Genomic DNA, 26851 nt, shown 5'->3' on the forward strand with positions numbered 1-26851 from the left:
TCAGTGTCAAAACGAAGAAGATGGTGCAGTCGCTTTCCTCCCCTAGTGAAAAGCTCCACCAGTAAAGATGGCGGCAACCAAGGTTTCTGGTGATAACGGCGCCAACCAAGGTTTCCAATGACATCGGCAGCAGAAGAACAGCTCCTCCCCGTTTACGTCACTTTCTCTCGTGCATCCGTTTCTCCCTTTCCTCGACAGCATCGGGGCGACCTCCTCTCCCTGTTCGGCTCCTCCCTGGTAGCAGCAACAAACCCTAATGGCATCGGAAACGGGGTGCAATAGCGATGGCTTTGACCCCAATCGATGGCAGTGGCAACGGTTAGTAGGACGGTGTGAGAACAGACCTTGTCCTTCTCCTTTGCGTTCATTGCCTTTTGCTTCTCCTTCACTCTTCGTCGTTGTTCTCCTTCTACTTTCAAGTTCTCGTTCTCCCTCTCCTCCCTGCAACAGCGACGGCGATGGCGGCTCCTAGCCCTGTCGGCGTCATCCTCTTCCCCATTCCTTATCTTCTTTTTCTGTTCCGTCACTCTCTCCTTTTTCTTTTCCGGTGTGCGTGTGTTGTGTTTAAATTTTGGAAAGGGGATGGCAGTTGGGGTAAAGGGGTTATGGTTAAGGTTTTCAATTTGGGAATTAGGGTAAAATTAGGATTTTTATAAGGAAATAAGAATAGAAGAGATATTTTGATAAAATTGAATTATTTATAAAATAAAGAGTAAAGATCCAATCCGGCCCTTGTCTATTTTCACGAAAGACAAAGCAATTCCTGTGCAAAAAAAAATGGACACTTCGACCCTCAACCTTTTTATTTTGGGACAATACGGTCCCTCTATTAAAAAATTTATTAAATAATAATAAAAATTAGTTTTATGGAGGTTTTATTTGTATTTTGTAGGGGTTTTAAACCCCCACAAAAGTCTTTTCAACAATATAACCAATTACTACCACTACTACTATTATCTTTTTCATCCTCATTATTATCACTCCTACCTCTATTATTTTTATTGTGTAACCATACTTTATCATCATCATTATCTCCTTTACCGTCATCATCACAAATACCAATATTATCAACATTAAAGTTCTCTTCTTTCATTTCTTATTCGATGTTATTTTTTTCCTTTAAAAGGTATTGTACTATAATTACTTTTTTATGTGGCATCATTTTTTATCAATGGTTTTTCTTCACTTAACCACCATTGATGAAGAAATTTTTTGAAAACAAAGTTATTAATAGTTTGTGGAGGTTTAAAACCCCACAAAATACAAATAAAATCCACACAAACTAATTTTTAATGAATTTTTTAACAGAGGGACCGTATTGTCCCAAAATAAAATGGGTTGAGGATTGAAGTATCCCTTCTTTTTGGACAGGAATCGCTTTGTCCTTCGTGAAAATGGACAAGAACCGGATTGGGTGTTTACTCTAAAATAAATATATTAATCACATTTTTATAAAATACAGTTTAAACACACCAAAATAAAACTCAAAATATTCATAAAATCAATTTAATTATTCTTAATAATTTTTTTAAAAATAAGGAGCTCAAATTAATAAAATAAATTATAACTTTTTTAATTAAATTTTTAAAAATACGGGTCGTTATATTCTACCCACCTTACAAAAATTTTTGTCCTTGAAAATTCTTATAAGATGGAAGAAATTTGAACTAACTTTACTTTTGAACACGTTAGAGAAAACGAAAAAAAATTTAGTATATATAATTTTCAAATACCAAGAACTCGTATGATTTGAATATAAGAGAAAAATGTGATGTAAAGTAGAAGCTACAAGATGATTCGATGACTGTTTTGTTGTGTCAAAATAGGTTCAAGGTCATATCAAAGAGTACAAGATTCATAAAAAAAAAAGTATAAACAACAACAAAGAGAGATAGTCCAGGAGATTCAAGCAGATATTTACAAACAAGGTCAAGCAAGGATACATTCGAATAAAGGAATATGATTGGAAAAAAAATAAGCAAATCACTTTCCATGAAAGAAATCTGAACAAAAGACTTCAATGTAATTATAAAAGAACAGACGGTGTACTAAGTCACAGGATACAAATAGAAATTGTGATTTAAGACTGAATTAATCATGAAAAATAACCTCTAACGTTCCTAAAACCCGTGATTCGCATCACCTATTAATTCTATTTCACCTATGAAAATTAATTAGTATTTTCGTATACACAAAGCATTAGTATTAAGTCGGCCAGACCTAATACTATGAGAGATGCAACGGTCGACTAACAGTGTTAATCAATAGGCAATCATGCATTTGAAACTCAAACTCTTGTCATTAGGACAAGTTCTACTGCATGACAGACACTCAGAGTATGCAGTGAAGTATTGTCAGTCTATTCCCAATGTTCTAACAGGAACGAACTGCTTTGATACTATAATGTAACACTCTAACTTTTAGCACCTCATGATCGCACTAAAAATCCATGCGTTACCTACCTCTAAACCTTTTTATTTAGTACTACATTTATCTAATATTGAGCCTTTGTGAAATACAACCGAATTTTTAATTAAGAAATCGATTTTTTTTTACTTTAAACCACTTAATCACATAAGTATATATTCACATAGCATTATATACATAAACTTATTCAAAGATTTTTAAATACAAGTCCTACCCCTCTAAAAACCAAAATAATAAACGACGAGGGAAAAAATAAAATCTAAGGCTCAACCAAATACAGAAAATATGAATACATATATACATAAACCTCTGTAGTTCGGTCGCGGCTTCGCGCCAAGGATTCATGAACCTGTCGCTGAAAAAGAAAATCTGTAGGGGTGAGAACATCGTCCTCGCATGTTCTCAGTAGGAAAAGTGAATGCCGTGAAAGTAAATAAATAAAATGCAAATAATTTCTTTATAACTTTAAAATAAATACCTTTATTTAATCTTTATAATTCTTTAAGACTTACTTTAAATACTTTAGTCAGTTTCTTCAAATTATGTTACTTTAAGCAAATTTTAGTCACGTTACTCAGTTTTGAGTTACATTAATCAATTTTCAATTACAGAAATTAGTTCATAGTCACCTCAAATTCATTAGCTATTCTTCAATTAAACAAATCAGATAGTTCACATATCAATTTTTAGTTACCTTAATGCTTGACATAATTAGAAACCAACAAACACAAGCAGACACACAATATAAACATACAAACAATTCACACATAAATCAATCGCAAGGAATTCAAAAATAACAACATAGTAACACATTAACTAACACTCAAGCAATTTACACAAATGCATATGATGAATGCCTTTCCAATCCTATGCAAGCCATGAGCTCATGCGTCGATTGTCTACTCGCAAACCGAATAATCAATATACTTCTGTCATTACCAAATTATCAATCATCATTTTTCATTCCTTTTCGTTTTCTCATATCTCCACATCACCAAATAATCAATCATACTTCTATCATTACCACATAATCATTCACACCTCCACATCACCACATAACCATTCACACATCCGCATCACCAGAAAGGTACACTTTCAGCCATTTATCAATCATAACATCAAAACGTTTAGTTTATAACCATTCAAATTTCTTCAACATTTAATCAAAATAAAATTTCTTTTCTTAATAAATCGAACTCAAATCATAATTCTTTTCAAGCATAATTCTTTTTTCAATAAATCGAACTGAAAACATGACTATTTTTGTAATAAATCAAAATCAAATAATATGATTCTTAAATCAATTTTTTTTTAAATAACGCTTCAAACAAAGTCTCAAAATTTTATAAAAGTTTCAGCAACATCTCCTCTAAAATTCAAACTTAAACCATCCTTACGGATTTTCTCTTTCTCAACAATTTTTCAGTCTGGTTCCAACAAATATCAAAACAGCATGATTCTCAATAATCAATCTATCTTAATTCAGTTTAATAAGCAATGTAATATTGTCAACATAACCAAGAAGAATCAAAATTTTCAAGAAATTAGTTCATCAAGAAAACTTTAATTCATTCAACAATTTTTAATTTCAATCTCGGTTCATCCAAATTCTCTTCAACACTCAACACAACATTATCCAATCAAATTAGCATATCCAGTAAATAATAATTTTCAAATCAGCTTGTAACAATATCCACCATCATCAAATAAATCTCAAATCAACAACCAAATCAAGAAATCAACATAATCAGAAATTTCAGATACAATCACAGTCTCAACCAAAATCAATCTCACCAATTAATCACTCACAAGAATGAAATCAGTCACAATCATAACCATAATCCAAACTCAATTCATCAATTAGTATACAACACTTATAAATTATTTGTAATTACTCAATAAGCTTTTTGGACATTCTTAAATTAAAAACTTTTAATTTTAAAACGAATCCCCTACCTTGATTTAGTTGAATCATAGGAATTAACCGTGATAAACTTGTTTATTTTGAATTTGCAACAGCAGCGACAATTCCAATGCAACCGAGACGACGACAGCAGCACCAACTCTGATTACGTTCACGGCAACAATAATTTTGACAGTTCCAGAAGAACACAATAGTAAGGATTATGAATGGAGGTTCAGTGTCAAAACAACGAGGATGGTACAGTCGCTTCCCTCCCCCGGTGAAAAGCTCCAGTAGTAAAGATGGCAACAACCAAGGTTTTTGGTGACAGTGGCGGCAGAGGAACAATTCCTCCTCGGTTACATCACTTTCTCTCGCACATCCATTTCTTCCTTTCCGCGACAGCATCGACGACGACCTCCTTTCCCTGTTCAGCTCCTCCCAGCGGCGGCTCTATCAATGGCAGCAGCAACAAACCCTAATGGCGACGGGAACGGGTGCGATGGCGACGATTTTGACCCCAATCGATGGCAGCGGCGGCGGCAGAGCAGGACAGTGTGAGAACAGACCTTGTCCTTCTCTTCTGCATTCATCACATTCTGCTTCTCCTTCACTCTTCGTCGTTCTTCTCCTTCTCCTTTCAATTTCTTGTTCTCCCTCTCTTCCTTGCAACAGCGACGGCAACGGCGACTCCTAGCCTTGCCGGTGTCGTCTTCTTCCCCCTTCTTTCTTTTCTTTCTCTGTTCCATCACCCTCTCCCTTTTCTTTTCTTGTGTGCATGTGTTGTATTTAAATTTTAGAAAGGGGATGGCGGTTGGGATAAAGGGGTTAGGGTTAGGATTTTTAATTTGGGAATTAGGAATTAGAGTAAAAAAATGCGGATGGTTATAATTAAACCAGCAGGAGTAATAATACATGGGTAGTTGGGTACTACCTCGAACGATTCTTTTGCATCATGTGCTGTATTACTAAGAATGACAACTTTAAATTAAATTTACAGCATTTAACACTCGAACACTAGTAGCAGCAACCTACCACACAGGCATAAAATAACAAAGTCATATTTAAACAAAATTATAAATAATAAAATATTTGAAAGAGAAAAAATGCTCCAATCCGAGACACTAATTGGTTCCTAAAATGCATACTTTTTTTTTGCAAACTAACAAGCAAGAAACAATGTAAAAAATTGACAATATCAACAATAAAATTATTATCAATCTGATAGCACTACGTGTTTATGCACTACGTAGTAAATCAAAATCATTTATGCACTACGTATCCATAGTTGGCAACTGCCAACTACATATTTCGTTGTTAAAATAGCTTTTTTCATATACTAATATATCTCACTTGCTTATTAATAAGTGAGCGTGTGTCCTCAGATTATTAGCACAATAGCACGCCTTTTAAGAAAGAAGAAAAAGCAGAATTCAGAGCAAGACTAGATTCCCTCTTGGGTCAAAAGAGTGGGAGCTCATGCATCTTATTTTGATCAAATCTCTCAAATCATTAGGAAAAGCATGCACACTGGAATTATTAAGCAGATAATTGCGAGACTATATTGAGTGCCTCTTTTTCTGTTGATGAGTGGGGTTATCTTATTGGGCAAGCCGCAAAGCATCTAACGATAGTTTTTTTTTTTGAAAGAAGAACAAGCTCTACACATACTTGAATTAATAAGAAATTTAATTGATAAATAGCCATTTTAACAGAGCACAACTTGAATTAACAAGAAAAAGATAATCTTATAATATAAATATAGTAAAAATTCAGGTGCAGTCGATTTCATGTGAAATTAATAATTAAGAACTGTTAGATGATTTGACTAATTTAATTATATATACTAGTTGATGTGCAGTGCATTTGCACGGTTTTATTGCATGATATTAAAGATAAATAATTTGATTATGTAATTAGAATGAATAAATAGGATTAGCTGAAATAAAACAGAAATTTTATTTTATGCATTTATAAATAATCCAAGAAAAAAATATAGCACAATGTATACATATTAGTTAAACAATTAATGAAAATTTTTTAGTTTATTTAATATAACATTCATCTAAGATTCTTAGTAAACCGTCTAATTACATTAATTGAATAAAAAATGACAAAAATAATTTTAAAAGATATATTTTTACAAATACAAAAAAGATAAATTAAAGCACAATTGTGATAAAAATAAAAAATGATCATGTTATCATGAACTCAAACAAAACATATTTTTTAACTAAATATGACATCTGCATATTACATCCATCAATATATTTAATTAAAATAAATCATCCGTAACAATAACTAAAATCAATAATATCCAAATTCATTCATGAAAATAAAACAAATGGAACAGTGAACATTTTTTATTTAAGATCTGTAACACTACTTAATTTCTCATCCTCATCAATAACCATGCAAGTTTGTTAAAAAATATGAACAATACAATTAATATTAATAATTAAAAAAACAAAATAATTACGAATATAAATTTTGTTGTTTATTTAAGATAAGCTCGTCTAATCTCATCTCTCTGGTTTGGGTGATATTGCCAAATTTAAAGCCGTTTTTCAATTTAAAAAAAAAGAAAAATTTTAAAAATAATATTTATCTATTATAATTTATTTGTAAAACTTAATAAACAACATTCTAGATTCGAATTCTAAATTATTTGTAAATCTCTTTATTAAAAAATCAAAATTTATCTATTATTCAAACAAATTAAACAAAAAATTAGATACTTAATTCAAGCCTTGAATTTAGGAAGAAAAAACTTTGTCCAAAATTTTATTAGTCAATATATAAATTAAAATGATGAAAACTCAAAACTGATACAACAACATAAGAATTATAAATAGCTTAATAAAAATGAGTTCAATTGGAACAAAGCCCATTAGTCTTTCGGCTGTTGGCCTCTTGTAGCAACACAGTAAATTCAAAAGGCAGGGATACTAAAAGGCTTTGCTCTAAATTTAGTTTAAAAAATTACTTATAAATACAAAACTATATAATTTAAAAAGAACTTGCATACATTAAAATCTAAGAAAAATAAATTATAGTTTCAACAAAGTAAATGTGTTTTAAGAGCATTTTATGAATAAATTATTTTTTTTTTACTCTTGGATAAAGTTCTAATTTTATTAAAGGGAATATAAAAAGTATTTCCTCTTATTTTTAACTTTTGCTAAGCGAGTAAGCAATAACAAGAAACCTCCAAACCAATATTAAGAGAAAAAGAAATTATGAAAAATATGAAATTGAAACATTGACATGACAAAAGGAAGCATATTTTGTTTTTTGGTGCATTAATACTTTTGGCTAAGGGATAAGTATGATTTTGGTTCCCAACGTAGGGGCTGAAAATTTTTTTCGTCCCTCGCCTTTTTTTCGCTCCAAAATGGTCCCCAAAGTTTCAGTTTGTTTTAAAATGGTCCTTCGGACAAAAATATCCCTCCCTCCCCTCTTCTTCCTCAACCAGTTCCTCAACCAGAAGCAAAAGCGTAAACCTCCCTCCCCTCTTCCTCAACCAGAAACAGAAGCAAAAGCGCAAACGCAGGCAGAAGCAAAAGCAGGCAGAAGCAGAAGCAACCAAAGCATCAACAACAACAATGAAATAAAAGGAATAAATAGAAACAACCAGAAGTTATATTTATTTTATTTTATTATTTTTTTAATAAAGGGTAATTTGGTAATAAAAAATTTAAAATTGGTAAAAAGGATTATTTTAAAACAAACTGAAACCTTGGGGACCATTTTGGAGCGAAAAAAAGGCGAAGGACGAAAAAAAATATTCAACCCCTACGTTGGGACCAAAATCATACTTATCCCTTTGGCTAATGTAAAATTTATGCATTTTTAAGAAAAAAATATTTTAAATTTCAATCTGAAAATTTTAAGTAGAGTAATAGATCAAGTAGTAAAAATCACTCTGTTAAAAAAAATAGAGCATACATGATGAAATAATTAAGTATAATGTAAAGAAAAATAAAAGAATAATAATTACCAACTCTTTTAAACTTTGTGTATAAATATCTCAAAAAAAAACTGCTGAATGAGATTAATATGACAGTATCTATATTTACAAAATTGAAATTGTATGTTTACAAACAACTAAAAAGGGAATACTAAATCTATAAGCACAATAACTTTCAATACATTCGAGGCTGTAATTTAATTTTTATTTTTAGAGATTAATACAGTAGTAGATATCAATTCTAAAGTTGAGCTACGATTTATCTTTTCAATTGTAACATACATCAATTGAATTTTATAGTAATTTATTGACCAAATTTTAATAGATTTAGAGTGAAAGTGAGTTTGGTAATTTTATTTTTGTACCTTTGCATCAAGACAAAACAATTCATGATTGTAACTGGATAAAATACAGTATGTGCGACAAAAAGGATAGAGGACCATAATAAAGTAACAGTGTAAACCCCGCAAAATTAGTGAATAATTAATCAATAAATTAATTTTTAATAAAAGAATTAGAAATGTGAATTTTATATTAAAATAGGAAAGAACTCACTAAAACGAGAATTTTGATACTAATTTCAAAGAATTTGGCCCAAGATCAGGTCAAACAAACCAAATCGATTGAACCGGGCCCATAGGCCCAACTCAAATCACTAAATAAATGAACTCAGCTCCTCCTCCTCCCCATTTCACATGCAAATGCTAAGGCTCAGCAAGAAAGAGGGGAGAGAACACCTCCATAAACATAAACCCTTGATTCTCAATCAAATCCACATCACTTTTGATCCGGAACTTCGATCACCGTACCGTTTGCAGCCACGCGACCGCAGCGTCGACCTCTACAAAGTCCAGTACATTGTAAGATAAGAAAGTCACGTTTTCTTCTTCAATTTTCTCATTTTCAATTTCGAAATTTATGAGCCAATGTTCAATTTTGATGTTTAAGCTTGAATTAGCTTGAGAGAAACGTTCAATCTTATTTTTTGGTACTTATGTAAGGTAAGAATTCTAGAACCCTAGCTAATTCCTTGGTTTAGTATTTTGGATATTGAATTTTGGAGATATATTTGTGATAAATATGTTAGGTGTATGTATATATGTGATATGAGGCAATTGGACATGTTGGAAGCTTAATTGGAAGCTTGGAGTGAGATCTAGTTGCTGAATTTTGGTGTTAAGGGATTGCTCTCCGCTTAAGTGGGTGCCTTGGAAAATACGTGAAAATCGGCCAAGGTATGATTTAGGTTTTACGTATTTAATATATAATGTTCTGTGAAAACTTAGGCTAGATGACCATGGGATAGGTTGGAACATATGAGCATGTTTAATACATAGCACCTTTGATGATGAACGTGATATGAACTGAGTGTTTGCTGCATGATTATTGTTTCTGATGATGCTAGGTTGTTAGGAGATAAGTTGATGATGGTGATATGAGTAAATAGGAATGGATGGTGGTATTTTGATGATTTTGTTAACATTATTAGGAAATTTGTGCATATTGTTGATTAAAGTTGAGGAATGGTTGTATATGGTAATACGTGATGGATGTAATGTGGTAATTGGTATTGGGGTGCTAAATATATGTGTATAGAAGGTTGGGAGTGAGTTTGGTTTTTAATGAAACTTGAGGTTTGAGGTTTTTGTGAAAAACTGATTTTTAGCCGAACTTCGGTGAGCCATAACTTGGCTTTCGGATCACCAAATTATTTCAAACTTATTTCAAATAAAAATTGGGTCCGTGAAGTTTACACCGTTTGAAGAACGGATGAAAAATGATTTAAAACAAAAAATTTATGTGCGTCGAAATTTTAGAGTGCAAAGTTGAAAATTCTGCAGCATTAACCATTTTTACTGTTTTGCATAACTTGTGTATGCGACCACTGTACGCGATGCGACCAACCTATTCGGGTTGGGTATCTCGCGTACACGAACAGGGTGCTTGCGTGCTCGAGCATAGAAAATTGTACACGTAACCTTTCTGATATGCACTCCCACGCGTACGCGTGACCCCTGTTTTCAGCAAATGAGATTTTTGTGTTTTAAACATGGTTTTAAAACCTCTAAACCTCTATTTTCATTTCTTTGGTCCTAGATTTTGTTAGTAAGGCTAGTAAGAAAATGAAGCTAGGAATAGGTGGTAACTTGGGGATGAAGTAAGGTTGGAAAAGTGATGTTTTAGGTATGAGAAAATAGGTGGCATATATATATATATATATATATATATCATTTAAATTATGAATTTGACTAAAGAAAAGAATGAATGTTGCATCTGAGTACTCTTTCTCAAAAGGGCGACCCCAGGAGATGGTGGAAGATGAGGATCCCCTTCCTTGTTCCTCTTGGTATTATAAAATCGCCCCAACGAAATGGTGGGAGGTTAGGATCCCCTCCTTTATTCCTCCTGGGCATATGAGAACGTATCACCTAGGTAGACACAAGGGTTGTGGTTTTGCCCCACTTGCTCCAGGTTGGTTAGTATAGAGGCTCTCCGGGTAAACGCAAGGGTTGTGGTTTCACCCCACTTGCTCCGGGTTATGATAAACTATGTATAAAGATGCAAACATACGATGTATAAAGTGACTTTACAGCCATAATGAATGATTATGAGATGTTAATAAATGAATGTGGAATGATCATCTGAGATACGAGTTTCCATGGGTAAAGTACCGTGGCTTGCCACTACGTGTTTCAGGTTGAGACTCGATACTCTGTTGACCCTATATCGTAAAGGTGATCGGGCACGTATAAATTCCTAGGAATGGTAACCCCATTGAGTAAAATTATATATATGAATGTATGAATTATGAATGAAAAGAGAAAAAGCTATGCACAGACTCATGGGGATGCCCGATGAGGGACAGTCCAGGGTTTAGCAGCCGGACTTGTCGGGTTGGCTCGATAACCGACAGATGAGCCTCATCAGCCATAGAACAGGCATGCATCATGTGCATATTACTTGAATTGTTTGATTGTGCATTAACTGGGAATGCCTAATTGCTTATAACATGCTAGTTGTTATACTTGTTATTTGTACTATTTGTATTCTACCTGTGTCAGCCTTTATTTGCTTGTTTGTCTTTGTAATTTCATCAGAGATGGAGGAACGGAGGAAAGGCAGAGAGATTTAGGATTCTAGTTCAGTTTTAGTTAGTTTTAAGGAATTAGTTTAATTTAGAAAGCCTTAGAGAACCACCCATTTACGGCTTTTGTTTTTAGTTCCTTAAGCTTTATATCCGGGTGACAGCGTTCTAGAATTGCCTCTGGCATTCCCAGAACCTTATAGCTTATATGCGTGGCACCTTTACCATGCTAAGAACCTCCGGTTCTCATTTCATACTGTGTTGTTATTTTTCAGATACAGGTCGAGAGGCACCTCGGTAGGCGTCTAGAGCTTCTGCAACGAAGTGGTTTAATTTTGGGATTTTACTTTTGGTCTTTTGCTATATGTACATAGACTCTCCTCATATATATATACTTGTTTATTTTGTTCCTCTTAGAGGATTATGGAGAACTAGGATTTTATCTATGTATTTTGGATTTGGGATATGTATATATGTATGTAAATATTCTCCGGCCATCCTTAGCTTTGCAGGCTGAGTTAGGAGTTTGTTATTTTGTATTCTTGACCCTCTATTCCTACTTTTTGTTTATTTATGCCTTTGAACCTTAGTTTCTTCACACGCAAGTAATCACGTTTTTTGAGCGTTCCGCTTTTTATTTTGTGATTTTATTTTATTCGTTTTTCAAGGCTCCTCGTATACTGTATCCTTTTCAATATATATATATTCATCCTTCCTTCACTCACCAATCAAACAAATCTTCTTCTTCTCACATTCTTTTATATCATGGAGTAATAATAAGAAAAGAACAATGAAAAAGGAAAATGGGAGTGAGAGTAGACCACAAGTTACGGTAACTACTCTCGTTGACCAAATATGTTTTTTTACAAAACAATAGAAGATAGTACTATTTATTATAGAATATGACGTTATTTCTCCCACCAAACCACCAAAATCTAATTTTACATGTGAGAGCATACTGAAAATCAGAAAAGAGTACTATTTGTTATAGCAAATGATGTCATTTCACCCACCAAACCACCAAAATCTGATTTTTTTATGTGAGAGTCTACTAAAAATCAGGAAAGGAAATCACTTTCCCCAGCTAAACATAATGAATTCATTTTTTTTTGAAAAAAAAAATTTAAAGTGGAAGAAAAATTCACCTCAGTGAAGAATTCATGATGTTGCTAGTTATGTATAGATATATTAAAGAAGTAATTTTAAACAAATGCATTCCGAAACATATGAATGAGCAAAATTCTGCATAAATGAAATTCAAACATATAAACTACCATTGATGAAACAATAAAATAGATCTTGCAATGAAACTACGGATTGATACATGTATAATTAAAAAAAAAATAATCCAAAATATATCAGTGACTTATGCTAAGGTTAAGTAAATCACACCTTATGTCATCTATTAACTTGTATAACAAATATTCTCTTAGAATTCTTGAAAGATAAGATAACATTATATTAGATAACAAATATTTCAATTGAAGGAATTGGTTTAAAGAACCAAACCCTAAACTTGCACTGATTCTGTAAGAATGATAAACAAAGTCTCCCTTTCTATCATTGTGGTTCGGAAGTGATATCATTTTCAAAGGTCAACAGACTATGAAATTAAAAAGAAGAAAGAGAATTAAATCTTCTAATAGATCAATTAACAAACCAAAGAACATGAATATTACCTAAGCATTCAGAAGAAGTTTAAGAATTTAAACTGTTTGATGAAGTTGAAAATGGTGGATATCAATAAGGAAGATTTTGAAATCTCCGGGGGAGCTTGAATGGAAACCACAACCAAATAATTAGCAAATGCTATTATCAAGCAGCAATGGTAGTGGTGCTGAGCTTCAGAATTCGATGACGAAGAGTAAAAAAGAAATCGGGTTAAGTTCCAGAAATTGAAACAATTAACATACCTTAGAAATGAGACCATGCAAAGTGAGAAAGAGAAAAGAGGCCGACAGTGACAGACCCAAAAAATTTTAAGAGTGGGGCAAAAATATATATACTAAAATAAATTTTGTTAAACATTATTAAGTATATGGAAATATAAAAATTTAAAAGAGTTAGTGAACACTTTCATTCTTAAAATACTAAATTTAATTTTTGTACATTATTAGTTTAAAGATTTTTATACATCTAGTTAATTATGTATCATTACATAAAAGAAAATAATAATCTTTCACATTCATTACGTGAATAATTATAAAAAAAATAATGTAATTAAATGACTACGTATAAAATATTTATATTGTCAATACATCAAAATTAAATTATATATTCTTAAAAAATTACTTTACTATTAATTATAATTTTCAACTATTGATTACTTTGATTATCTCCCACAATCCCACTCAATTAAAAAATCCATTTGTTATAATATTTATGGTATTAAAAACGTTTTTAACTAAAAATCTATTACAAGCAAAATCATTTAAGAGTTAAAATAAAAATATTATATAATTTTGAAAAGTTAAAATAAAATAATTTTTGAAAGAAAAACACTAATAATTTCACTTATATTTAAAAGACTAAGCTTCAATTTAGTAATTAATTAATTGTTTAGTTTCAAAAAATACATTATCACTACTTATTATTTTTTTATTAAGTTGATTTAGTTATTTATTTATAATTTTGATACTAAATTAAATTTAACAAGATAAATATTTTTGCATATTAAGTTTAATAATACAATTTTTTTAACATGAAACTAAAAGAATATTATAATTTATTATGGGACAAAAACAATATAACAATGGAAGCAAATATTTACATTCATATATAATCATTTGCTTTACAAAATTTTAGTGGGGCAAATGTCCCCTTAAGTTTCAATGTGGATCCGTCCTGGAGGCCAACATAGTGGGGAGAACAAATGGTGGAAGGATAAGAGATGGTGAGAAGTTACCGATACCAAAATCAAGTCTTTAAAAATGACATGACGACATGATTGAGTGAGAAATTTAGGGTTAGACAACTTTTATTTTTCTCTATGACCACTACAAGAAAAAAGGTCTATGGCTACGCTTTTTTTTTTGCTACGCTTTAAAAGCGTAGCCAAAAGTGATCTATGGCCACGCTTTTATGAGGGTGGCGATAAAATAAAGATTTGGCCACGTTTTTTTTGCTACGCTTTAAAAGCGTGGCGAAAAGTGTCAATGGCCACGCTTTTATGAGAGTGGCAATTGATACAAGATTTGGCCACGCTTTTATTTGCCACGCTTAAAAAGCGTAGCCGTAGAGAGAAACCGGCACGCTTTTAAGGCGTAGCAACAGAGTTTTGTTATTGCGGCGTTCGAAAAACGTAGCCATTTCTTAGAAGCCTTTTGGCACGCTTTAAAAGCGTAGCCAAAAGGTTCCCTCGGAATGGATTAGATCACATGACATGACATGTTGGTAAATGGTAATTTATGTGTGTTTATTTTAAAAATGAGTTTGCCAATATTAAACAAGTAATCTGAATTCAAGTTTCAACACAGAATTTAACACGCAATGTAACTTGTTTTGTTGTTTTGTTCTAAGGCCTTAATCAAAGAATATTTGAATTGTGCAGTGGATCTGAAAGGTTTGGGTCAAATTCATTCTTTCAAGTCCTTTTTTTCTTGTTTAATTCAATTTAGCGATTGGTTGGGTTAACCTGAAAGCCCAACTAGTTTGAGTTCCTGTGTGAGTACTATCATAATTAAGTTAAGCTAGATTAGCGTAGTTTTGAATTCTTTTATATGTTGTGTGTGACAAAGGGGACTATGGAGACGAAGTAACTGGAGACACTAAAAGATTTCCACAGGGATAATGATGAGAGCAGAATGCAATTAAACCAAAATTATTTATCAACATTCAAATTGGTTTCTTTTGTTCTGCAGGAAAGACTGGGCCAGCTGTAGCAGCATGATGGCAAAGTAGAACTAAAGAAGCATGATTTCTTGCACTATTCTTATCTGTAAATGTTCTTCATTATTGATTACTAATGAGCTTGTACTGATGTTTGTGCCTCGGCCATTGAAATTTTATGTTAATATGTACTTTATAAACGTGCTTTTAATTTCTTAGTCAATGCCCCAATGGTCCTTATGTTGATTTCTGGCAAAATCATGGTGCTGTTGTACTTCCATTGTATAGTTGCATTATTAGTTATTGATATCATTGCCTTAATGTGTACAGATATTTCCTTCTCCTTTTTCTAAATTATATTCAAGTTTAAGTGCTAATTTTATTGGGGAAATTCGTTAGTTACATTGATCATTGTTAATTGAGCTCCAAGTTTTCTATGCTAAACAGGATTTTTTTTTCAAATTTGACAAGGCTATTGGCACGCTTTAAAAGCGTGGCCATATATCTCTATTGGCACGTTTTAAAAGCGTAGCCATATGTCTCTCTATTGGCACGTTTTAAAAGCGTAGCCATATGTCTCTCTATTGGCACGCTTTAAAAGCGTAGCCATATCTTGTTATTGGCACACTTTAAAAGCGTAGCCATATCTGGCACATATGGCTACGCTTTTAAAGCGTGGCGATCTTTAAAAGCGTGGCAAAAAAAAAAGCGTGGCGATAGATCACCAAAAGCGTAGCGATAGAGCAACCGGCACCCTTGCAGTTGTGACCCTTTCAAAAGCGTGCCGATAGTTCAAAAAGCGTGGCGAAAAGCTATCGCTACGCTTTTTTGGACTTTTCGCTACGCTTTAAAAGCGTAGCAAAAAGCTTGTTTTCTTGTAGTGGACCCTAAACCCTAATCTAATTCCTCAGCTGTGATGAACCCATATGGGGTGATTCATATGGGAGGGAAAGCATTTATCTTTTTGAAAAAAAAAAAAGTTAAATTGGGTGAAAATTTCACGTCGGTGATGATTCTTCTTATATTCTAGTCTGTATAGATATGACTAAAATAAGAATAAATGACTATTTGTACCCATAAAAGATGATAATGTTCACATATATATATCCATGATAGATTGAAACTGATCTTGTACCCACGAAAATTGCCCTCCATGAAACAAAAATACCCTGTTTTAGTTATGCACTTGCTTCGTTATTATCTGAAACTACATGGCATCCCCAGCAGAAGAGGAGGAAGCTGCTGCCATGGAATAGGGATAGACGGTTGAAATTAGAAATAGAATTAAAGAGCGATAGAATTTTAGAGGGTTGGGAGTGCCACATAGGTTCGGATAATAACAAAACAAGTGCATAACTAAAACAGGATATTTTTATTACACGAATGGCAATTTTTGTGGGTATAAGATCAATTTCGATTTATCATAAATACATAGTTCAGCGTTATCATCTTTTATGGATACAAATAATTATTTATTCACTAAAATAATAACATAAAAGTTTGAAAACAAGAAAGATATGAATAAAAGAATAATATTAGCATGTTTTCTTGTAATTTATGCACTCCAAACAAATAAAGCCTTTCTTGTTTCGGGATAACCTCAACGTCTCCACAAATATTAGACAGGTTTTCTACATTATTAAATATTAATCTGCAGCTTTAATATATTTCTCCTTAAATAAATTTAGTATTAGTAATTTAACGTGAACAATAAATAACATGTAATTATGTTGTAGACACAAATATACTTGCTTGAATTCTATAAACATCATGTCTTGAATTCGATCTCAAAAACGGTATGTATATATTGCATATTTTATAATAAATTTTTTTGACTATCAGTCACCTAAAAGTAAACCCAAAAGGGACAAGAGATTAGGTGTTGACTCTCTATCCTCATATTAAAACCTCAAAATAAAATATATTTACACTATGGATAAAGTAATAAAAATGTCTCTAAAATATTTAGACAATGACAAATATCAAAACCACAAAATAAAAATTTAAATGTGTAATAAACAATAAAAGAAAATATTATTTAAGAGTTAAAAATAATTTTAGGTGCAGATGTTGAGAATCAAAGTCAAATCTTTTTTTTATTTTATTGTTTGGATTAATAGTCAAATTAGTCTCTGAAATATAAGGTATTTTTTGAATTCGTCCTCAAAAATTTTTTCAATTAAATTGGTCTTTCAAAAATTACGAATTAATCATATCTGTCCTTCAGTTACTCTACTCACAATTTTCGAACGATTGATGCTGTGAAATGTTAACTAATAACATACATAACACAACATGTTCAATTAGATGTTAACTAAATAAGTTTACGAAAATCTATCAATTTAATCACTATATTATATTAGAAATATGATTTTTGTAATTGAAAAAAATGACTAAATTAATAAATTTTCACAAACATATTTGGTCAATATCCAATTAGACATATCAGATATTATATATGTTATCAATTAACGTTTTACAACACCAATCTTTAAAGAAAATTGTTAACTGAGTGATTCGTTTGATTAAAAAATTTTTTAGAATAAATTTAAAAAATATCTTATCAAAACTAATTTAACTATTAACCCAAATAATAATATAAAGAAAAAATTTGACTTTGATTCTCAACATCTGCACCTAAAAAACATACTACACCTACCAACATTTAAACACCCAAAGAGAAGGAGAATAGTTCGTCAGCTGCCCCAAGAGGATACAAGCATTGGAATGCAGACTCGAGAAACGTTGAAACCGGGTGAGTGCACTAGAACCTACCACCATGAATCATCCATTGCTATCGCAGTAATTCTTCTTCTTTGGTTTGAATTAGACATGCAATTTTCCCAATAGAGACGCACAAACATGAGGTTTACTGCGTGCTAGAGAACCAAACATAATGCTAGAGAATTCATGATTGCCGATGCTTGATAGACTGACACATCAAGGATGTAACATTTGAGGGAGAGTGCTTAATAGTAATACTACACCAACTCCAGAAGCTAACAAGTATCAATGACTATCCCAATCTAATGCGAGGTAGCTTTGATACCTATTGCTAGTCCAAATGAGTTATTATCGTCTTTGTTCTCTATGATTAAAGATACAAAGTATGTCTTCCTTTATGCTTTTCGCAATATGTGTAGGAGGTGATCTAGGTCATCTTATATTCTGTTGATCTTGCTGCTTTAATTCAGTTAAGATATGGGCGAGGTGATTTTCTGGTCGAGGAGTCCAAGTGAAGCTGCAACTGGGAATTCTATTTTTGATGGTTCTAATGTCTTAGAGAATGGGATCAATTTCCTAAATTGAGCCACTAGATTTGAGAATTTCTAATATTTGTAAGCAATTTGATTCTATGATGATTTTTTTTTTCAATTTTATAATGTTTGCCATGATAGCTTCTTCCTTTATTGGCAATGTTCTGTCGTAAAGCTAGAGCTTGCTTTGAAATTGATTGCTGCTCCTCCTTGTAGATTTCCATGGTTGTCTCAAATCGCCATTGTTGCTGCTCTAGAGTTGGAAATAAATGAGAAGGTTGCGTCTACATTCATTTTCAGCCATTCTGGTGGTGGAGGTCTCCAAATTACTGGCACTGATTCTACTTTCCTCTTCTCTTTTGCCACATAGTTGTTGGTTTCTTGAGATTTGTAGATGTCTTATTCTAACAAGTTAGCATGAATTGGCGTAATTCTAGAATTAGAATTTGTGTGCCTAAGAATTTTTTCATTTCTATCCTTTCAAATTGTCCAAGTTGTGATTCCTGTCCTACTCTATTCGTGCTTTACCTTCTCTCCAGTTCAAGTTATGATTTTCTTAGAGTTTCTTGCAATCAAGATGTGATTAATGATACATTTTGTTTTGTTGGAGTATAATAAGTTTGAGAGCCAAACAACATGACCCTGTTCCAATCGTAAAGTAAGAGTGCATGCTCTACAGTTTCTTTCTCCTACAAACACACAGGACATTTGCTACACTCATTAATTTTCTTTTTTGCCAGATTTACCTTGACTGGAAGATTGTTGTGTGTTGCTTTCAGTTTGATGTTATGAGGCACTCTCATGTCCCATATTTCTTTCTCTATATCTTCTAAATTAGAACTAGATGAAGGCATGCTACTTAAGGTTCTTTCCAATTTTTTTTTTTTTTACTATGTGGTATTCCATCTTGATTGAATACTCACTATCCTGCCTATGAGGCCAAATAAGCTTATCTTTTCTTTTGACTTTGCTGATTGGGGTCTAAAGTATCATATCAGTTGTGTGAGTGGGGAAAATTCGTTGAACCTTTGCTCTATTCCACTCTTGAGATTTTGAAATAAGCTCTTCCACTTTCATGTTCGTCGATCCCATTTCCCTCTCCTGTTCTCTAATATGTGTTGCTTTTGAACAATCTTCTTCTTTGTTTAAGGTTGTTTCAAATTCAATACATGCTTTTTTTTTAGTTTTGTGCCTCCCAAAACTCATACATTACTTTGAGGATTTGCACCCAAATAGCCTCTGGATTCCTGATGAGTCTCTAAGCTTTCTTGGGTAATTGAGCAAAATTTTGAAAATGGGATTCCTTGAAACCCATTTACCCTTTTCTTTTGCTAGTGCATATCTTTGTCTAGGCTTTCAGTGAATATCTTTGTCCCTTTTCTGATCCCTCTATTAAAATCTTGCTATCTTGGCATAATTTGTTGCAAAAAATTTTTGAAAATCTTAAAATGCTCAAGGCATAGGAAGGTATTTCTTGAATAACTGCTTTTATGAAGATTTTGTTTTTCTGCTTGGTTTAGTAGGCTCTCTTTTCCACCCTTAATTTCGCTTTTTACTTTTTCTATTATCCAATCTAGAGCCTTAATTCTTGACCTCTCCTATTGTGCTGGAAGCCCAAGGTACTTTCCAAGATTATCCTGAAAGAAATGTCCAGAATTTCTTCTCTGTTAACTATTTTTTGGATGAAAATCTAGTTGCCAAATGTGATCTCAAATTTTTCAACATCTATCATTTGACTCGAGACAATGATGTAAGTGTTTAGGATTGAATAAGCTGGTATAGCTCCTCCTCATTTACTCCTGACAAGATGATGCAATCATCAACAAATAGAAAGTGAGTAATGGTTGGTGTTATGGGACTAATTTAATCCCTGAAATGAGTTTTTTCCTAAGGACTTTATTCATGAGAATAAAAAATACTTAAGAGGCAATACTAAAGAGATAAGAAAAAAGGGGATCTCTCTATCTGAGTTCTCTTTGCGGTTTGACTTTCTTGGATAAGAGGTCATTGATATTAAATTTGTAGCTCACACTCTTGATACACCCCATTGCCAGCTTAATCTATTTCTAGTCAAAACCAAAATCCTTTAGCACCCCTTCTAGATAGTGCTACTCTATGAAATCATAGGCTTTGTTTGTGTTCAATTTGATCCTCAAGTCTTGGGAGCTTTCTCTTCCTTTGCATGTTATTCTTGAAATGCTTCTTGTACAATAATGATGTTATCTTGAATCATCTTATCACTGACAAAGACACTTTGAACCAGAGATACCAACATTCTTAGTTGATAAGCACAAGATAAATATACTCAAGAGAAAAAGCGAATTGAGTATTAATGACAAATTAAAAACTTTGCAAAATATAGATGAAAACTTAAGTTGTGAAATATAAACTTGTGAACAAAAGCAACATACTTATATTTTTCGTAGGTTTATAAGCGAACTTCAATAATTTAAACTACATACTTAATATTTTTTGTACTACTTATATAAAAATAAATGAAAGCTTTAAGGTGAGTGGTTTCGTATTAAAACTTTTTCAAAAGCTTGAACAAGTTTTCAAACACTTATAAGGAGCTAAATTTTCACACCACTTTAGAAATGTAAATAGCAAGAAAAGGAAAGAGTTTAAGGGTTAAGAAGATGAGCAATCATGATATATTCTGGTTTGATGTAACCTCTCACCTTCGTCCAGTTCTTCCCACCACCAAGGTGCGGAGATTTTCACTATATTACCAAACTTATAGGACACTTGATAAACCGGTACAACATAGAGCACCTGATGAATACCTCATAGTATATGGTCATGACTTCAATTAAGCCACTCCACTTAGAGACTTCTTCTTTAAGAACTCAAAGTAATACCGATTTCAATTATTTTTCTTTGAGTGCTTAATGATCTTAGGTATCCTCATTGACTATGGTGTCTAGCAAGACTCACCACTTAGAGAAAATAACCTCTAAGTCCCTCAAAAATCAAGAAGAGTTACAAAATCTTCTTTTACAAAGTGATATTAAATTTTAGAAATAACGAGCTCTCTCAAACGAGTATATGATTATAAATGAAGCTCTATGAGTAAACTCAAGTATATTTCTCAAATTTTGATAAAACCATTTTGAAAACTTATTAATTTTGATTAACATAATAGCATATAGATATGAAAAAGTTGTGGTGCAGTAAAGCACAATCCAAATACCTCTATTTATAGGCCTTGGTGCACTCATATACATTAGTACTGAGTGGGAGTAGCCTAATCATCAAACACACATTTTTGGTAGGATTTTTGTGTCCCAAAGACATATGATTGATCCTCAAAGCATATCATCGATCGTCATAGCTCAAAATACTCAAATTTAGATTCACCACCTCATGTGGACCGATCTTGCAAATTATCGATCCTCTTGTTCATTTTTCAACAAAATTTAAATTTTGAACTATGGTGCCTTGTGCATTATTAGGTTGGGTCCTACTCCTCATAATCTATTATAAATAGGTTAAAAATCATTTTACTTTGATTAAAACATAATTTGAACTTAAGAAATGAATTTAATTTACCTTGATAAGTAAAAACTAATGTCCTACAACTAAACCTTGCTTGCTGGACTTCTCCTTATCATATCATCTTTATTACATGCATAATTGATTCTTTGATGAGTTTGTGCTTGAATTTTATGCTTAAATCTTCATGTAAAAAATCTATTTTTACCCGTTATAAAACTTTATATTTATCAAAATTACTCATCAAACTAGATGTTATATTATAGAATATATGTCATGTATTTACTTTTCCATTTACTATACAATCAATTAATAGATTAGGTTAAATTCATGTACACTACAAGAAAAACGCAGAGTACCGTCGGATTTAGCGTCGAAGAGTAGCGGTAAATTTACCATCAAATTTACTGGCGGTAACGAAGTCGAATTCATAAGGTTTAGTAATTACCGGTGGATTTATGTTTCCGACGATAAATTCGCCGGTAATATTTGCAGGAAAACAAAAATCATTTGGCGCGTCTTTTAGGGTCAGATTTACCGTCGAAAAGATCTGACGGTAAATCCACTTAGTGAAATGCTGTATTTTGGTGACCCGTAATGGTTTACTGTCGGATTTTTCAACGATAAATGGGTCGTAAATTCAAAGCGCGAACCCTCTTCTCCAGTCATTCGAATTTCACTCACTCTCTCTCTCTCACCTATCCGTTTCCTCCCCTCTCCCCAACACCACCATCTGCCGCCGCCGAAACCACCACCATCACAGCCCCCTTTCCGTCGCTGTCAACCCACTACCGAGACCCCTCCTTTTTTTTCTTTTTCTTCCTCTTCTCTCGTTGCCATTTCACCGTTAATCTTCTCTCTTCTCACAACCGCCGTGCCACACCACAGAGCCACCACCGGCAAGCCATCAAGCCACCATTATCCCCACCATCATCGCACCGCCGCTGCCCAGCTTCACAGCAAGTCCATCCTTCAGCGCATCACACCCTAGCCCTCGCGAACAGCCACCCACCATCACTGCCACCACCTCTTTTCCATCTTCTTCGTTGCCGCTGGCAACCACAAAGTTGTTGCGACGTCACCCCCTTTCCTTCTTCTTTCCCTTCCTTCTGTTCTTCCTCTGGTCGAACCACCCTCGTTGTCCCAGAGACCACGAAAGCTCTAGCCCTTGCCGCCGCTGTCTACCAAGTGCCGCCGTGTGTAACACCTTTACTATTAGAATGTTACGCTTCCGGCTGCGCCACTTTGATAGCAAATGGTATTACGATGACTTTATATACTTAATAATAGAATAGGAGCCTTTGACGTGAAACCGTATCGCTGTTTTTTTTAAAAAACCGAAAAAATACTTTATCTTGAAAATCAACAAGCATATCCATATATACAAAACCTAATCTTAGTGTGTGTGTGGTTTTTTTTTATTATTTTAATCCAATATTTATTGAAAGAATTTTATTCTTTTTTAATCATATTTTAAGTTATTTTAAAATTATTCATACACAATAAAATTATATTTTTGGTATAGAATCAAAGTGTTTCTTCCATTCCAACCCGAAGTTCTCCCGAGATCATCTGAAAACAAATTTCCTATCCAAGTAACCCATCAACAAGAGAGTCTATCATCACTAGCTAGTGAAATTAAATGCACAATTGAATAGATTTGATTAAAGCATTCACGTTACACACTTACACGCATACCACTACCGCTATTACACCAATAGCAGGTGATTGCGATGAACAAAGTAATAACTATTAAGTAATATGCATTAGGTTTTTTTGGTCACGGGGGCTCTGTGGAAATAGCCACTGCAGGTCTGTCTCTCGTGAAAAGACTGATTAAGCAATTGGTTGAATATTGCAGGGCCCTTTCTTGCTCAAACATTCATGATTTGATGTCCACTTCTTAATGAGTTTGCGTTCGGTGGATTTCCCTTCTCAAAACAATGATATAAAGGACAATAAGCTCCTGGTGTCCATTACATTTAAAATGTAATAATTCTTTAATAAACTTTTTTTCCACATGCATCCTACAAATTTATAAACTAATTATCAGGATTCTGGATTATTGTTGTTCAAAAATTTTAAGGTGCCCAAAATGATTTTCATAGTAGTGTTTATCGAAGAAAATATATCTGGTGAATTGCTTTTTCAAATATATATAATATGGATTTTTTTTCTTAACTTTGTGATTTGTTTAAGTAATTTATATTTTTATTTAAAAAAAAAAGGTAAATTAGAAAGAGAAACTGTTATGTATAACGTGTTGATATTATATACTGAATACCTAAAGTGTATCTATAATAAAAAAACATAAAATATACAAATTACATTAAATGACAAATTATATTCAATCAAATTATAACGGCTGATTTTTTTTTGTTATGGAGGGGGTGTAGGTGCTTTGCAGGGTTATGAAAGATGGGGGTTCTATACGGTTATGTGGGACAGCTTTTTTATCAGAATTGGTGTGGAGAAATCGGACCTTCCGGAGTTCTTTGTTTTCAAAAATTTATATGCAAATCGGATGGTCCGTTTTGCTTGGAGGAGATGAAACTCACATAATGGAAATCCGACCCTGCGATTTCTCATTGAACAAATCGGATAGTCCGTTTTGTTCGTTGGAGAAGTAGGTAGTAGTCGCATGGTCCGAGTTGTGCAAGATTTTCATTTTTTTTTAATTCACAGTAAATGAATCTCTTATCCGTTTGGTTTTGATTTCTTTGATATTTGGATTTTTTTTAGTTCAAACAGATGAAACAGAAATGGCTGAAGGAGGAAGAAGATGAAGGCTTCGAAGCTTGTTGGGGAAGAAAGGGAAAGTGAAATTCCAGTACGCATGCAATAGAGGGGGTTGGTTGTGTTAAATGGGCACCGTCTCTAGGGAGCACCTGACCAACGACACGTGGGTGGGAGTAGCAACAAATCGGACGGTCCGCTTTGGCAGCAGGAACTCACACAGTCCGAGTTGTATCTTTCCAGTCGCACAGTCCGAGTTCTATTTTCCTTGACACCACCCCAATGTCAAGCACCCCTCCTCCCCCATATAAGCGTCTAGCACCAGCTATGCCTCCATATTAAAATTCAAAAGTGGCCTGGTGATATCAGTTCAAGATTCGATATAATTTGTTCTTTTTATTCAATATTTTTAGTTATTAATTTAATTATTTTAATCTAATAATTTAATAATATAATTTAATATTTTTAAATATTAATAATAATTATTAATAAAAAATAATAAATTCTATTTATTCTTTAATATTTTTTTTATAACAAGAAAAATGATAATAAAAAATACTACACTAACAAATATAAAATCAACTACTTCTATATGGACAATGATATACCAAGTCTCACTAATGAGCTATAACTCAAATAATATAGTTTCTCTATTCTTACCTAAAAATCTCGGCTTCGAGTCTCACTCTTCGAAGTCATGAGATTTCAGGATAGAAACAACATGAGTGATTTATTTGTATTAGATTCTATAAAAACAAAATTATATAATAATTAATTTGAGTATATATAAAATATTTTTGTTGTCACACTCGGTTATAATTGGCTATTAAATTTATCCTGTAAAACATAGTTCGGAAAGGGAAATAAAGCACGATCATTATATATTATGACACATTGGCACTTATATCCAGGATTCCAAGTTACTGGCGAAAACCATGATCACATCTCACCCTTTTACGCCCATGCATCATACACCATAATTAGCTGGCTACCTATAAAATTGCTACTATAAATTGAAGCGTTTGAGACAAGTTTTATGAATGGGATGGATAAGTATCTACAGGCCACTAGATTTACCCAGCTTACTTAATTCAGAAATTTTGTTTTTCCATTCAATTTAAAAAGAGAAAAAAGAGCCATGCATTGGGCCTTTATGTCTTTATGATTCCCGTACAAGAACATGGATAATATGGACGAATTTCCATTCGTGATTAATTATAAATGGTTTGACTTCGACAACTTATAATTAGTCAATAGTCATGGTTTTTTTCGCGTAATCACGGGATTTTACTTTTTTGCTTGGTAGAGAACCCTTTGTAAGGAAATTCTCTACCGAAGGAAAATTAATAGTCGTTCGTGAGTATTTTTGATAGTCATGAGCTTCACTAGTTTGAAGAGATGAATTTATAATTTGGTTCTAAATATCAGACTAAAATGATCGGTTCAACTCGATTAATTAAGAATCTACTACTTGGTTGGTCTGTTTTAAAATAATATAAAAAAATCAGTAAAAACATTAGTGAGTTAATCGAATCGATTTGATTTTTTAAAAGTTAATCGATTTAAAAATAATAAATAAAAAATAAATTTTAAAATTTATATATTAATTTTTCAATTCTATCTGTTCAATAACTTGACTCAGTTTTCATAATCTAGATTTACAATAGGCAAAGTCGAGTTATTGAATCCGTAGCCCAAAACAATGAGAATGAAGTCTTGCTCGCTAGTATTGAAGATGTCTCTTTCTAGTTTTTACTAGTAATTTTAATTAACGAAAACAAAACAGTGCACGGACGAATTTGTCATTTTGATCCATGTCCCACAAGCACAAAATAAAGATAAAAAGTAATTTGAATTAGCTATAACGATACCTTACTGTGATTTTCCCAAATGAAAAAAGTTAGAAAAAGATAATCCCATTTGAAGGCTTTATTCGCTAATGGCAAGCACCATCCAAATAAACAAACATTGCAGGGTCCCCGCTTGCCCCCAAAAGCAATCCAATAATATCGTTGAACCTACTAATCAATCTAGTCTAGTCATTCACCCCTTTCAAAATATACAGTGCCATTTCCTTTCTCTATTCCCCATGCATTTTTTTCCTCAAACAACAAAACAAAAAACATATATTTTTTTAAATATTAATAAAA

General features: G+C 32.7%; 2 long non-coding RNA genes across 3 annotated transcripts; one reads left to right on the top strand and one right to left on the bottom strand.

Moving 5' to 3' along the window:
* On the bottom strand, window positions 2527–5119 carry LOC110270089. Its single transcript, XR_002359138.1, has 2 exons — window positions 4384–5119; window positions 2527–2782 (listed from the first exon to the last, which is right to left on the bottom strand). It is a non-coding gene; the product is annotated as an uncharacterized LOC110270089 (long non-coding RNA).
* LOC110269634 lies at window positions 17853–19392 on the top strand. Of its 2 annotated transcripts, none has more exons than XR_002358403.1 (4): window positions 17853–17968; window positions 18044–18249; window positions 18357–18551; window positions 18687–19392. It is a non-coding gene; the product is annotated as an uncharacterized LOC110269634 (long non-coding RNA). The 2 variants fall into 2 exon arrangements; XR_002358404.1 differs by having other exon boundaries at window positions 18408–18551; window positions 18687–19388.

Source organism: Arachis ipaensis, chromosome B03 (genome assembly GCF_000816755.2).
Source record: "Arachis ipaensis cultivar K30076 chromosome B03, Araip1.1, whole genome shotgun sequence".
Taxonomy (NCBI): Eukaryota; Viridiplantae; Streptophyta; class Magnoliopsida; order Fabales; family Fabaceae; genus Arachis; species Arachis ipaensis.